General features: G+C 45.5%; 1 protein-coding gene across 3 annotated transcripts in view; it reads right to left on the bottom strand.

Annotated features, from left to right (window-relative positions):
- The window catches only part of SLC8A3 (solute carrier family 8 member A3), a 164,576-nt gene extending 157,953 nt beyond the window's left edge, over nt 1-6,623 (bottom strand). The window contains exon 1 of one of the 3 annotated variants that reach the window (XM_081889729.1): nt 5,965-6,623. The gene's annotated coding sequence lies outside the window, so the exon portion shown is untranslated. Of the gene's footprint in view, nt 1-5,242; nt 5,393-5,964 lie in introns of those variants that run through there. The other 2 variants (XM_081889731.1, XM_081889730.1) reach the window with 2 other exon arrangements.
- Between the last annotated feature and the right edge of the window lie 8,366 nt (nt 6,624-14,989).

Genomic DNA, 14,989 nt, shown 5'->3' with positions numbered 1-14,989 from the left:
TTAACTATGAGAAAGCTGCAACAAAACCTTACTTCCAGAAAAAGTGTTTAGGATGTAGTTAGAGGGGGGGGGTTTAAGGTCTGCTCTGGGATCTGTAGTGTGTGGGGGCAGGAAAGAAAGAAACAAACATGGTATTATTTTGCACATCACACTAAGCCAAACAATGGCTTAGACAGAAAACGTGAGCTCCCAGAGAACATTTTGCAGCCTCTCTGCTCCTTTTTGCTGCTACCGCTCAATGAGCTAAGCAAAGGTTTAGTATGTTATCTGAACCTTGGCTGTAACCAAGCTCTAACCTTGGCTGTAACCAAGTTCCAGCTCATGGTTAGTCTGGAGGCAGCTTAACCATGACACGCTATGGCAGATCTTGGCTTAGCATGTTGTGTCACCCAAAGGGACCATGGAGGAGCAAAGTGGCTGCAAACAGAGGTGCGGCTGGTATCTTCCTCATACAGCAAATGTTATGACACACCTCTTTACCCTGTCTTTTGACACTTGAGGTGTATATTTTTAGTTCCCACTTGACGGGTTTTAAATATTGTGTTTTAATATTGTGTTTTACTATTGTAGCCTGCCCTGGAACCTTAGGGTGAAGGGTGGGTAAACAAACAAATCACCACCATCTTCATCTAGTCCAGCGTTAGAACTGAGTAATCAGCACTAAACAAGTACCCATGGGGCAAAAGTGTCACATTTAGTGAATGAGGAAATTTAGCAGGCCTCATTTTCAAACTCAGGAATTTCCCCAAAGTGGCTGAAACAATATTTTTTTATTTTTTTTATTTTATATCACTTCTCTACAATCTGTGTGAGAAATTCTAGTAGATAGTCATGCTAGACTGTAGCAGCATTCATTGTTGTTTCTGAAAGAAACTAATAAACTCAAACCTGGACTTCTTGCTCTTAGTGTATCCCAACTTTTGTAGAATGCCTAGTTAAGAGTACAATTCTGGTGAAGCAGCACTGAGAACTGCAGTCTCCGGGCAGATTATCTGTAATGGCTACTGTGATTCATAAACTTCAGAATATATATTAGAAAGGCTTCAACTCCAGCTTGCATTTTCACCAGAAGCTCTTGATGAATTTTTCTGCCTGGACGCAAAGGGCCACTGGCAATTTCTAGGCACACTCTAGGGCTAGTTATCAAGCAGAATTCATAAATGAACAACATTGAGTTTTAAGCAGTTCTCCTGTCTACAAGCACTATGTCAGACATCTCAGAACAGGCCCACTCAAAATGACTTTTTTCATGCTTTGGTAGATGTAAAAATAACATAACATCTTAGATGCACAGCTCCCTTAAAACCAATGATGAGAAATCCATACAATTTCTTAACAGGAAGCTGGTTTCATAGCAGCATAATTCACGAAGATTATAGGCCAGCTGCTTCTCCCAAATAAACATAGGGTGCACATGGTATAATATTTATATTTGCATTGCACTTTGGTGTGTTCAAAGGACTTCACATACCAAAACATCCTGTAACGTAGATCAGTATCATTAATCCATTACAGTGGAACCTCGTGTTATGGACAGGATCCATTCCGGAGGCCCATTCATAACACGGAACTGATGTAAGCTGAAGTGCCGCGTCTGTGCATGGTGCGATTTAGTGCTTCTGCGCATGCGTGAGTGGCGAAACCCGGAAGTAACCCGTTCTGGTACTTCCAGGTTGCCGCGGGACGCAAGATGAAAACACGCAACCTGAAGCAGACGCAACATGAGGTATGACTGTATTACAAATGCAGATCTAAGAGGCAGAGGTCTGTCTATGGCACGGGTGGCCACCATGATGCACTTCAAGTGTTGTTGGATTCCAACAACAGCCCCAGCTGGCATGGGCAATGATCAGAGGTGATGGGACTGGAGTTGTAGTTCAGAAACAAGTGGAGGGCACCATAACTGCTAACCCTGTCCTAAGGTCACTAGTGAGTTCAGGGCGAAGGGATTTCCTAATTCATATGTCACTGGGCTTAGCTACTCTGCCAGCATTCCCACAGTGTTCTTCTTCGAAATGGGAAGCAAATCATTTTGTATGTACTGAGAGCAACTAGGCAGCTCTTCAGTCTATTGGAAGGACATTCTCACTGGTAAGTGAAGAGACAAATGTTTATTATACAGGTATGTACATTTAAATGACCTAAACAGGATGCACATCATGAGAATGCAAACATGGTATATATGTCTGGGGTGGGTGGCTTTGAGTGTGTTACTCTGCTGCTGTCAGAAAAAAGATGCAAAAATGGTAGTGTCTCCTATTCCTCCACATACAGTGTGATCCACAATCTAATGCTATCAGGAACTTGCCCAGCAGCCATGAAACCAGAGAAATCCAGCTGGCCTTGTGGTGTTATCAAACACATAAAAATTCCATTGCCTCCATGGTTGCTAATGTCTTTGCTGTTAGAGCATTCAGAGAAGCTGCAGAGGGTTGCTCATTACTCTTTACGAATAAATGAAATTATTCACCCAATACCAATAAAAGAGCTGTCAACAGAAACAATTGACCAATGTCTCTCTGGCTAAAGCCTATCCAGCACACTCCACAGATAGCAACAGATTTAATATGCTGTTGTCCTGGCTAGACATCAGCAACTGCCAGGGTCCCCCGGAACTGACATGTGCCCTGGGACCCCCCACTTCAATTTCCCATAAAAGCACAAGCGTGACACTATGTTTGGTGCCATGGGACACAGTGAGATATTAAAATGCCAGCTCCGAGCCAGTCTTAGAGCACTGCTGCCACTTCTTCCAAGTATGCCTAAGGGAGAATGGCCATCAATGTAAGTGGGAGCCCACATTGTTGAGGACCTCACTCAAGCATAGAGCTGACCCAGCCGTTGCCAGAGCTTTCTTGGCTCCCAGCTTTTGGAGTACCTGAATATGGCATTTTCTTACTCTGAAATTAGCATTAATATTTTGCTGCTGTGATAAACACACATGTAACCTCTATTGAATAGATTTCAGTTCCTCCTCTTCCATTCTGCAGTAGATAAATATCGGGCTGGTTACTGTCAAGAATGCAGAAGAAGCCTTTGTGACTTGTCCAAGGTCACGTCACAAAATATTGGTGGGTACATAAGGGGAATCCCACAAATCGTTCCTTTTAACTTGCTCAACTCAAAGCTTTCCTCTTTAATTCAGATTTTGTCCTTTAATCATGCAACACACACATGATCCCCACTAAGTACATCTTCTACCATCTAGCAGTGTCTAATTGAAGAACAGAGCCTTCCCACAGAAAAGAAGGTCCACTCCCATCATTGTGGGACACCAGCTTGTTATAGCTACCATGTGAAATTGCAGTGTTACACCAAAGGTTCGCTGAAATTACAGAGTTACACCAAATGGATACTTGCAGAAAAAAATGAAATAAATATCTAAAGCCCAGCTTCTCATGAATGAAACTTTTACTGACTAGGCGGGATCATCCTGTTCCAACTGCACAGAATTTCAGCCACTTGAGTTCCTCCAGTCCCAATCCATCCAAGAGATGGATTATTAGCAAGCAACCAATGAGAACAACAGAAGAGAAACCCAGTGTTGTTCTGCACTAGAGGGTTGAACTAAAAGGAAGTGGGTTTGGATGCCAGTAGGCAGCCTTGATCATTTTTCTTGGTCTACCTCCCAACTGATAACAGGTGACCTTCCATTACGGGCTAATTATGAAGATGGATGAAATCAGAAAGCGTTCTCAGGTACCCCGAGCAAACAGAGTGCAGGCTATACAGAGAAGGCTGGTTTTATTTCCACTGCTTTGGAAGTTTGTCCTTTCCAAAGAAAATACCACAGCAAGTTTAGTTAAAGCCAGTGTACACATTACCTGAAAAGCTTTCCAAAAGGCAGCTGGAATCAGGGTGTGTGGATCTACAATCTCAGTACACTTCTACCAAAGAACTCCCCAAGGCGCCACGCCAAAGTCAGGTTTGTGGTGACTCCACCACATAACCACTATATTCTAAAAACGGCCATGCAGAATAACCATTGGAATTAAGAAGTAGCAAGCAAGGCAATCTTGGTCCCACCAGAAAACCCTTCTTCAAATATCTCTTTTCTTTCATTTTTCCATTGAGAACTGTGTTATTTAGGACTGTTCTACAGGACAGAGCTATGCCACGCAAACTAAGAACCACATTTGCATGCTTCTCGTTAAAGGGAAACGGTCCTGTCAGGATAGGACAAATGTGCATTTTCAGAATCTGCAGAGGAAGGGGAAAACACCACATTTCAGAAGAGATAAACAATAACTAATATTTGGTCCTGTATTAAGTTTTCAAAATTGGCCCTTAGCATTAAAAAAAAAAAAACTTAACCTGTATGTATTTTCATTTATTCCTGCATAAGGCAGCAGCACTACACTTCCAAAGAGAAGCATCGGATCTACAAGTGTCCCTTATTTTTAACTGGCTGAACCCCTTATTCAAAAAAGGGTTGGGGGCATACACGTGATTTTTCACTCTAGGCTTGGGGGCTCTTTGGCCCCGGTTCTCCCTCCTGACATTTTGGTGGGGTTTTTTAAAGGAAAAGGGAGAATGGGCTTGGTAGGCCCAACAAGCCAGGAAGGGGCAAGGCGTGAGCCCCTTCCGAGGAAGCAGCCACGATCCCCGTCCGCCCCCTTGCCTCCTCTTCCTACAAAGTGAACTGCCCTCCCTGCCCTATTTAGGAAAGTGAATGGCGCAGGAGCTATATTTGAAAACCGAGGTAAACAAGATCTCGGCGGTAGTGGATGGAGCACGACAGCTGCCTAAGATTAATCGCGCAAGTCGAGGGGGGAAAGGAAGACCCGCGCAAACACATGGGAGGATTGCGGGGGGGGGCTTGCCTGCAAGGGCTCCCTTTGCTTTCATTTTGAAATGGGTCCCGAGCCCAAACAGCGGCTGGAAATCCCTTTCCCTTGAACTGCAGCCGGCCCTTCTCTCTACCCGAACAACCCCTCCTCGGCCATTAAAACAGACATATAGATGTTCTGTGGAGTGATCCCAGCACGATCGCTGTTTTTGTTTCTTTTTTTAAGGAACAAGTCGATTCGTTTATGGGGTCTCCGTTTGCGCCACTTTTTGTGCAAAGCTCTTAGCTATGGCTCCAGACCCAAACAAGACCCAAATAGGGCGTTTGGGGAGAGAAAAAGAAATTTATGGCCACTGCATTAAAGGCATCTATTCTGCCCATTGCTCCCGCCACCCTTCCCTTCCCCCCCCCCCCATCCCCGGGGAAAAAACCCAAATCCTGGTCTCCCCTCACCTCCTGCACTGAGCCACCTCTTTCGCCCTTCCCTCCTGCATCTGTTCCAAAAGGCTGTCAGCAAGTTCGGCAGCAAGGAATCAAGGAATCCCCGGGTTTTGGCTGTGAAACGGAGCGCCCTGCACGCTTCTCGCCGAAGCCCTTGCCGGCTTGTTATTATATTAAAATCTCACCGCCCCCACCCAGCCTCCCTCCTGATCCCCGCGCAAAAGCCGCTACGGCGAGGGGGTGGGGTGGCAGGAGAGTTTGGAGAGCGGCAGGCAAAAGCGAGCAGGGGCAGCCCTGCTTCCATGCACCTTCTGACGGAGCACAAACCCCGAGCAGATCCCCTCCTTCCCTGCAATTTTCTCCGGCTCCTTCAAACGGTCTGCGTGCAAAACTAGGATGCGAGGCTGCAGCACCCGGCTTATCTCCATATGCATGTGCAACACACACACACACACACAAATGCACAGCCTCACACGCAGGCAGGCGACAGCTCCATCCTCCAAGCAGGGAAACGGCCCTCCTGTTTGCATTTGCAACATTTGATCCGGCAGTTTCCTGATGGGGGGGGGGGCTTGGTTTTTGCAAAGAGACCCTTCCCTCTCCTCTCCCTAAACGCACACATACACACACGCAACTATATAGGAATTCGCATGCAGTAGCGAAACTAGGACTTCCCAGCCACAAACCTGCATATTTTGTTTACAGTGAAATTGGAATGGACCTCTGCCACTTACCTTTCTGATTCTTTGCGGGGGGGGCGGGGGTCCTCCTTGCTCCCCAGTTTACAGATCCTTCCGGTTCTCTAAAGCGATCTCATTGCATCTCGTGCCCGATCGTTGCCAGGACAGGAGGGAGGATGGTGAGGTGTGGAGCGGAGAGGGCGGGAGGGGGGGCCTCCTTGGCATGTCAATCCAACTTGCCTGGCTCGCCGGTGGACCGAGCTCCTCTTCCACCGCTGCGCGTGGGGAAGTGCATTTGAAAAAGGGTTAAGTGCGTGGGTTTAAAAAACACGGGCGATTCCCCCTCCCCAGCGCCCGGCCTCGCTTATGCTCGGTGGTGTGTGCAGAGTAATTTGGAGAGGGGAGGGAGGGAGGCACAGTGGAGATGAAGATAAGGTGGGCGAGCGAGAAGGGCGGGGGTGGTTGGGAGGGAGGTGGTGGTGGCGGCGGCGGCACACCCCGCCTCTTCCAAAAGAAAATAGACAGCAGGGTGGGCTTCTTCTCACACCATCCCTGGTGCTTCAGACGAGAGAGAGAGGGAGACTTTGCAGCCTGGCAAGACAGCAAGCGGGCCAACCTCGGCGCCTGCTTGCTTTCTGGATGAGAGGCAGACCCAGCCAGCCTTGTGCACAACTGCAGCAGAGAAGCCAAATCAAAAAGCCAATCTGCGAGCCTCTCCAAACTCCACGTCACCCTATCAGCTGGGAGCAAGAACTGCAACCGAATTACAAGCCATGCATATTTATCCTTCGCAACGCTGCGGGGGGGGGGGGGCTTTTCAGATTGTGTACTTTGAAGCGCAGGGAACCACAGGCAAGCCCCGTGCAAAATAAATACATGAATGGGCTGCCTCTCTCCGACGGACGGACGAATGAACGGACGGACGGATGACTGGAGACCCCCGGGGGGGCAGAGATTCTCCCCCCTCCCCTTTTAGTTATGTGGCTTTGACTTTGCACCTTCTATATTGGGGGTAGCAAAAGGAGGAGGGAGAACAAGACCTGACCCTTGGAATATTATTATTTTTTCAGAAGTAGAAACACAAAACCCCAAACTAACCCAAATCTTTCATTCGGTTGGAAGTATCTGCCAAGGACATCTGAGAGAGAATAAATATAGCTGCTGAAAACTGCTTAGGCAGAATCCGTGTTGGCTTTTGGGAATCGGTTGGATGCAGCCTGTTCATGTGGCCGTGGTGGAGTTGGTGAGAATGCGCCCAGTCATCTTTCTTAACCGACGTCAAATAACTACTTGGGAGGCAGCAGCAACCATTTGGAAGCTAAAAATATGACCCACTGCCTCACAAATTGCTGTTTGGCTTCAGTGACAAATGACCAGGCTTCAAACTGTGGGTTCCATCCGCCTGGAGGAGAATGATAGCTTTTGAGTTTTGCAACTGGAGACCATGAGCAGATCAGCACCCCGCTGCCTGTAATTGCCTCTAAATTTGCCATGAGCAAGCATGGTGTCAGTCCGTTCCAAGAGGCCTGCCGCTTGGCATGGGGTGATCCCTGCTTTAAAGGCTACATTATAGAGATCCACTGGGGAAGTTCTCCTGCCCAGCCTCCCTAGAAATGAATGGGAGCTGTGCAAAAGCACCGCCATCTTAGCTTGCATTAGTTTATCAGTTTTTAGTTTTTAAATGAAGATGCTCTGTGGTTTCAGCCTCTTATTTTTAGTACTTTGTAAACAGTACTAGGAGTCTTTAATAATTCCAAGCAGGAGCAGAAAGTAGGTTGAGGCACAAAGATACATAATTCTTGTCGGCGGAAGCAGGACTCCAGATGTGTTTTGCAGCTGCAGCAGTATGCTAAGACAGACAGTGATTTGAGGTGCGCAGATGTTTCATTTCAACTCATCTCCGCAACCAAGCACATCAATGCGTGTCAAATAGTTACCAGGATTCCTCTTTCCTCCCTCTCCTCCCATCTCACATGTGGCTGCAGAACTTGCTTTGAAACTTAACTACCGGTATATTCCCTTGGGCTTTGTGTTCATGATTTCCCAACTCTGACCTCTTGTGTGTGCAGAAACCTGAGCTTCTACTACCCAAATGGAAGCATTAATAAAAAGAAATGTCCTGCAAAGTTGGGTCACATCCAAACTGGTTATTTTTGACAGCAGAGCCAGCCCACAGATGGGGCAGGGTGAAGCCGCCTCAGGTGGCAGAAAAGCAAGAGCCAGCATCCTGCCTGCCCAACCACTGACGCTGGAGCAGCTCTGCTTTGCTACTGGTCTCCCCCCACCTTTAGGCTTGGAGGGGGTCCAATGGCAAAGCTCTCCGGAACATCCCCTCTCACCGAGGTTCAGTGAGAGTGGGGCCTGCTGGATGGCCTTGCAGAGTTTGCCTCCCACTGCCAGGCAGCAAGGCTTTGCAAGGGCTTTTCCTTAAGGGGAAGCTCTTGCAGAGCCTCAAGCCCATTGCAGGGGCTTCCCCTGTTTGACAGTCATTGCAGGCTATTATGGCCAAGCCTAAATGTCTTCAACAGCAACATTGTCCTTGCATGAGATTCAGGAGCTAATATGTATCATTTCAGCATCCAGTGCCTTTTTTAGAAAGAAAGAAAGAAAGAAAAAGGTGCCGATATTCACCATGAAGTTGTTGCAGTAAGTGCCACACTTTTAACATGGGGGGGGGGGGTGTTAGGTGCACGTACTGCGTATTCTTGAGTACCCCCAGGGGGGAAAGGCACTGGTGGCATCCCAAAATTTCTTCCCCTGAAAGCCAGTGAAAGGCCAGCCTCTTGAAAATCATTTCAGTGGAGCTGGATTTAGTTGGCTAGCATGTCTTCAGTGTGCATAGGCCTTAGGGAGCTGTATAACATGAGGCTCATCATGGGCCAGCTAGTTCAGGCCTCCCTGCTTTACCCTGATGAGCAACACTCTCTGGGATCTCAGACCATCTTGAAGGCCAACATGGAAACTGAGCTGTGGTCCAATTTCCAAGGAAAAGAGGGTGGGTCCTGGTTATGAGGGGCTCACCATCTATATTTGGATGCAGAACAAGAAAAGAGAGAAGGGGACAATAGTGGAAGCAGGAAGAAGAGGAGGAGTTTGGATTTGATATCCCGCTTTATCACTACACTAAGGGGTCTCAAAGCAGCTAACATTCTCCTTTCCCTTCCTCCCCCACAACAAACACTCTGTGAGGTGAGTGGGGCTGAGAGACTTCAGAGAAATGTGACTAGCCCAAGGTCACCCAGCAGCTGCATGTGGAGCAGTGGGGAATCGAACCCAGTTCACCAGATTACGAGTCCACCACTCTTAACCACTACACCACACTGGTGGTGTAGCATAGAAGGCATATGTGTGGAGGTAGGCAAGACAAAGGGAAGTGTGCATTATTTCAGCCACATTTCAGTCATGCTTAGTTACAGTACAGCAGTGTTGGGGATCCAGTGGAGACCCCAAATGTTGCTGGACTCTAAGTCCCATCTGTTCCAGCCGGTGTGGCCAGTGGCCGGGGATGATGGGCTTTGTAGTTCAACAGCATTTGGAGGACTGCAGGTCCCCCCTGGGCAGAAACTAGAAGGTTATGCCAAAGGTGTCATGGAAAAGGTGGATTTGGAGGAAGAGAGATGTGCCGGTTTCCTGGAAGGCAGTTCTAAGCATAAAGGGAGGGAGCCATGGGAGAAACAGCAGAGATGAGAAAGGGAGCTGGAGACCTTCAGAGGATGTCTACGGAGTGCCGCAGTTGTGCCTGCCGTTTCATTCAGAGACGCACGCTGCTCATTTCTAATAAAATAAATGGGTCTTAAGTGCATCTAGCTGTGAGCTGAATTACAGTCCTTCACCTCAGCATGCATGTGGCTCTCCTCCACCTTGCAGTGACTTTCCCAGTCACTAAATGGAAGGGGGACATCAGCTAGCCATTACGATGTGCTGAAACATCAGGAAGGGTGAGAACTGAAGACTGGGAAAATGAGAAACAGACATTGGCAGAGTCACGCAAGTGAAGGCCGTTCATTCCATGTGCACAACATACGAAGCTCCGGATTGGGGCATCATATGTTTTATATTTTTGTCTTAAGTAAGGGAAATTTATTTTATTTCTTTCTTTCTTTTTAAATCCTTTATTGAAATTCATAGATATCATACAGTATCTTAAATATACACATACAAAGAAAAAAAAATAATCTTACATAAATTTGCATTTAAATATTAAATAACTTTACATATTTTCTAACTAAACTAAGATAAAAAAAGTAAAATAAAGTAAAGTAGACTTCCCATTATTTCCCAATGTAATTAACGTTTGTAAAATTGGATGTACTTGTAATCATTACCTTCCTCTTAATATATTTTCTAATACTTTCTTACAACATGTCGTACCATTTTTCCTTATTTCTTAATATTTACTTTACACAAGGATCATTCGAATGCTGCCATAAATGTTACATCACTGTTACATTTTTGTAAATATCTCTTGAACACATTCCATTCTTGAATAAATGATTGTTTGGTATTACCCCTTAGTTTATTTGTCAATAGAACCATTTCTGCGTAACCTAATAATTTGTTCTGCCATTCCCTTAATGATGGTACTTTCCCCCCTTTCTAGGGAGATTTATTTTCAGCCCTGTTGTTTGTTGTGCCTTAGCACTTTCCCACACATGCCTAGTTCTTCATACTTTGGAATGAGAGTAGGAACTGGGGAAGTGCTCACTGAACTCAATGGGGTTTACTTCTGAGTAGAAGTGCATAGGCATGTACTGTAAGAGACCTTGTACCTAGAATGAGGCCTGAGGCATTTCAAAACCCGAGGCAAAAAAAGCGCCCCATTATGGGGGCGCAAAGTCTCCCCCGCTGGGCAGGAGGTGAGGATCAGAGATCCTTTCTGATGCCGCCCCCCCAGCAGTGGGGCTTTGCATTGGCTCCTCACTTCAGGAAAAGCTGGTGCAAAGCCCTGTCACACCGCCAGGAAGGGGGGGGGAGACCACCCCAACCCAGCAGCAAAGCAGAACACCTCTCCTCTTGCTGGCTCTGCACCAAGATAATTTGTTTTAGGATAAATTCATAAAAATCCTCAACTCATAGATAAATAAGGGCATCCTTTATTAATTCTCACGTATGTGCATAGCATATCCAGAAAGAGTGATAAATGTAGCTAATGTTTAGGGAAGCTTTTGATGTTTAACTGACCACGGTATTTTAATACCTGTACTTTGTTGGAAGCCACCCAGAGTGGCTGGGGAAACCCAGACAGATGGGCGGGGTATAAATTATTATTATTATTATTATTATTATTATTATTATTATTATTATTATTATTATTATTATTACAGTGGTACCTCAGGTTACATACACTTCAGGTTACATACGCTTCAAGTTACAGACTCTGCTAACCCAGAAATAGTACCTCAGGTTAAGAACTTTGCTTCAGGATGAGAACAGAAATCGGGCTCTGGCGGCGCGGCAGCAGCAGGAGGCCCCATTAGCTAAAGTGGTGCTTCAGGTTAAGAACAGTTTCAGGTTAAGAACAGACCTCCAGAATGAATTAAGTACTTAACCCGAGGTACCACTGCATTATTATTATTATGATGAGTTCATTATGTGCAGAATACAGGTAAAATGAAAACCTGCCTGTCAGCTTCATAAAATGCTACAACATCCACAAAGTGTGTTCGTATTGAACAATAATATGAGATCACATAAGATCCTGTATTGCTTTGCCTCCCCTGACTCCTCTTCCACCTGCCCAAATTTATAGCAGTTGATACGTTCAGACACAAGACACAGCGCTCTATATGCCAGCAGTTGATGTGTGGTACATATTTTACTATAACCACCTTGAGTATGCAGATAAGCCACTGATGGTTTTTTTTTTTTAAGATTGATACAATTTATTACAACCACAATAATAGTAAAACTACCCCATATTCAGGTAAGGGCACTTTGGACACTTAAGACTTTGATCCTACATACAGGGAGTATGTGTCCAACTGCACTCCATGGACTTACTTTTGAGTTGCAACTGTATTTGATGTGCGTGTCACCCATACCCCATCACAATAATAGACTTTTCCAAAGTGGCCCGAAGCCAAAAAAAGCACCAATATTATCTGAGTCCATATCACTCGAGAGCAGACACACTGGTTAGAATTGCCTCTTCTTTCTGTCCCAGTGGTTGCAGAGTGTAAATGATTAAAGGAGACTCTTATATAAGCAGTTTTAAAATGCATTTTTTCGCCATAATCAAGCCTTGATAAACGCTGCGTTTTGCTGTGACACAGAATGGAGAACTCCTGATAGGCTTTTGCATCTCTAATGCTGGTTGGCTCTTTTCCAGGAAGTTGGCTGACGCTAAAGCCCTACCTGAGCCCACAAAGGTAGCAGCATCTTCCACCATCCAAACACCAGAGGCAGAACATTAATCAAGACGCATCCTGATGCACCATCTCTGCAAACCCCCAAAGAAGCTTTTGAATCTTGACAACAGATGAACAAATAGAAAGAGGTAAGAATTAATCACTCTATCAAATCTTAATTAACCTAGACTCATAGAATGGTAGAGTTGGAAGGAACCCCTGAGGATCATCTTGTTGAATCCCCTGGATGCAATCTTATCTGTCTGTCTAGCTAGCTAGCTCATTCATTTATTATATCCCACCTTTCCTCCAAGGGGCTCAAGGTGGCATTCATAGTTCCCCCCATATTATCCCCACAACAACCCTGTGGGTAGGTTAGGCTGAGAGTGAGTGACAGGCCCAAGGTCACCAAGTGGGGATTTCAGCCCTGGTCTCCCAGGTCCTAGTCCAACACTCTAACCCAGGGATGTCCAACAGATCAATCGCAATCTACTGGTAGATCCCTGGGAGGTTTTGGTAGATTGTGGTTGATTGCTGGGTTCCTTTCCTTAGTGCTGGTAATATCGAGTCTGGTCCCGCCCCCTCGCCCCACCCTCCATTGTTGCACGATTTACAGAATGGAAGACGGAGTTTTCTCAGTGAGGGTGTTTGCTGGTCAGTTTCTGTCCCTCCTTCTCCCCCAAAACCCTTAAAATTGGGGCTCTAAAAAAGGGAAAAGGTCAACAACTTTGACCTGAAACGCCCCCCCCCAAAAAAAAACACGGGGTAGAGCGCTGCCAGTTTTTAATTCTGTAACTAGATCACAGTCTCTTGGGAGTTGGCCACCCCTGCACCACTACCCCACACTTGGCTCTCAAATAACATACCTTACACCAAAGGAGCTAGTCTTGAGCATAATAATGTTCAGGACATAATCCACACAGAGAAGAAATAATTCAAGACCTTAATTAAAAGTTTTAAGTTGGTACTCCCAGACTAATTTTTTTTTTTAATTAACATTTGAAATTCCTTGTCTTCCAGAAATATTTTGGGTGCTGTTTTTTCAGAAAACCTCACAAAAGTTTATTTGAAAACAAATATTGTAATTAGAACTTGTCCCCCCTCCCCCCTCAGGTGTGTATCCATTCAGCCCATTTCTGTTCATCTGACTATGAGCACAGTACACTCAGTATGTTCATCTGAACATGAACATATGAATGTGCCAGTCCATACCCTCTGTCAGCCCATCCAGCCCTGGATTTTCTTCCGTGTTTGGTAGTGCCTGTTCAGGCCCTGGCAAAGGTCTTTCCCAGCCTTGCTTCCTGCGATCCATCTAGCTGGAGTTGCCAACAATGCTACCTGAGACCTTCTGCATGCAAATGATGTGCTGCACTACTTAGCTGGAAACCCATTCCTATCCTGGTGTCTCACTGTTGCTCTATGTCAGGTCAAGTCCCCCTTTCCTTCTCTGCTATCTTGCTTTTCTCTTACATTTCTGATGGAAGCCACTAACCTGTTAAACCATTAACTGGTACCTGGGAGTCATGGTTCATTTATATACATTTATATGACAGATATTTGTAATACGACTGTTTCGGTGGATCTGTGGCACAGAGCCAATTTTTCTGTTTTTGCCTGTCTCTCGGTATGCCTTTTATTGATGGATGTGTCTAAGGTAATAACAGCAGCAGCTGTGGTTTTGCTTATTTCTTTAAAAAAATCTTTAAAATGTAAGCGTTAAAGGGATGAGCAGTTTCGCTTCTCTATTTTCTTCCAACTCCCTCTTCATCTCAGCACAGCAGTTTCCTGTGACGATGGCACTTACTTGCCTTTTCCAGTTTTAGCACCAGATACTGGAACACGGCGCAGGAGTAATTTAGTGTTGGGTTATTATTAAGAAGGATTCTTACAGCGCACTGGGCACTTTGTGAGGCCTATATGAGGCAGCCATAGAGTGGATTTATTGCATGCATGCGAGAGTGTCTGGTCTCACTGCTATTTAACAGGAGGTGTGCAAGATGGACATCTCCCATTATAGACAGACTTTTTCTGGCATACTCTGAAAACTTTCACCTGGTGAATTCCTGTTTGACTCAAAACTATTAAAAGCAATAGGAACTTTGCAAGGGAAAAAAGGGGGGGGTGAAAGCTGGCCAGCCAATTAATAGAAGCCGTTTCATTACAACTTATTTCAGTGGTCTCCCATTGGGGTGAGATCCAGCTCTGAGGGCCTTCTGGCGGTTCCCTCATTGTGAGAAGTGAAGTTACAGGGAACCAGGCACAGAGCCTTCCTGGTAGTGGTACCCACTCTGTGGAATGCCCTTCCATCAGATGCCAAGGAAATAAACAACTATCTGACTTTTAAAAGACATCTGAATGCAATAAATGAAGATATCTGATGGCAGCCCTGTATTGGGAAGTTTCTAATGTTTGATGTTTTAAATATTTTGACTCCTCCCACCCTGAATTCACCTCTATTTTCCTGCCTCCTTTGCTGCTCCCAATAAAATAACTTTTCCATTTATCATTTCAAAATGCCTTCTCCCTACACATTACCTGTTCAATTACCAGTTTCTGCTATGGCTTTTATACTTTGTTACAACCTGACCTCAGAATAGTCAAGTAGAGTGAATCCTCTTTTATCTAACTATAATCATCATTCATCAATTTTGAAACATTTCCTTCTGATACCTCTTGAGTAACACTTTGCCTGAGAAAAACAGGTCTTGCTTCCTCCCAGACAACATACACAC

This window comes from Podarcis melisellensis (genome assembly GCF_964234715.1).
Source record: "Podarcis melisellensis genome assembly, chromosome: 1".
Taxonomy (NCBI): Eukaryota; Metazoa; Chordata; class Lepidosauria; order Squamata; family Lacertidae; genus Podarcis; species Podarcis melisellensis.
Note: the sequence above shows the minus strand (reverse complement) of the source record. Positions and strands in the feature narration are given on the sequence as shown.